The sequence below is a fragment of the Acyrthosiphon pisum genome, chromosome X, assembly GCF_005508785.2.
Source record: "Acyrthosiphon pisum isolate AL4f chromosome X, pea_aphid_22Mar2018_4r6ur, whole genome shotgun sequence".
NCBI classification, from domain to species: Eukaryota; Metazoa; Arthropoda; class Insecta; order Hemiptera; family Aphididae; genus Acyrthosiphon; species Acyrthosiphon pisum.
This window is the reverse complement of record NC_042493.1, coordinates 53,359,681-53,360,952: the sequence shown is the minus strand read 5'-3', so window position 1 is coordinate 53,360,952 and position 1,272 is coordinate 53,359,681.

The following is a 1,272-nucleotide window of genomic DNA, read 5'->3' as shown; positions in this document are numbered from 1 at the left end:
AATAAAAATATTGAAGATCACGTATAATAAATATATACAAATACATGATTTTATAAAAATTATTAAAAATTATTTTATATTTAACTATGTATCAAAACGATAGAGTAGCTAATGAAAACGACACATTATACAATCTATTATTTGGATAGAATTATTTACTCATAGTTTGATTTTAAATAACTTCTAACTATAGGTATTTAGTATTTAAATATGACATAGTTTATTCGATGATCATGACATAGATCTAAGATGATAGTTTATATTGCATTCAGTTTGACAATTTCTAAGTAAACGATTTGTTTGATTATTTTATAAACGTCATCCAATCATCTAAAATACAACGTAAATCCAAATTATTAACACTGGTAATTTAAATTTAGTATTAGTACCTAAATAATTACAAAAATTGAAAAATGCTAGTTGCTTTGTGACGAATTAAGGATCAACATCGACATTAGCGCGGTGCTTATGTATATATAGCAGTATAGCAGTATAGTCTATAAGTTTATTACACCGTTAAGAGTTGAATAACACTGAAGCGATTGTGTTTACGAAAATTGTTTCGGGTTTTTCCCTGAATAACTGCTTACGTCTTCATCTACGGCCTGTTGTAAACAAAAAATACGAAAACCAATAATTTTTACAATATCTAATGATATTGCTCAGGCGTTGATCTTACTTGTTTTGAACGCATGTACGTACCTACTGGTTTTGAAAAATGCATCTGTCACTAGTTTTTTATTTATATATTTTGTTGTTTGTTTGATTATACATAATATGGACATAAGACTGTAAACATAAGTTACGTAAACTTTATCTTGTTTCATGTTTGTATATACATTTTTACCGAGACACCGGACTTCGGTGGTATTATATTATGTCCGTTTATAATATGGAAAACAGATGGTCATTAACCATATAGTTGACATACACCTAATGAGAATTTTATGTAAAGTTAAAAATTAATTTTCTTAAATTTTGGAACCTAATTATTGAGTTAATTTTATAATAAACTTAAGAAATTAACTAGTTTCATTTATTGTCAAATTAATTAACTTTTTTTAGTCTTATTTCCTAATAACAACAAATAAATGTTGATGGATGTCTATTTATCATCATATTATACAGAGTGGGCCACGGGAATAGGGATAAAAATAGACGGGTTTTTCTCAACGTTGAATATGAGTGGGAAGGTTAGCTCATTCGATCCGTCAAATAATGCTGTTTCGCTGTCACTATGGAGCAAATGGAGTATAGTTCACCGTAGTGTTT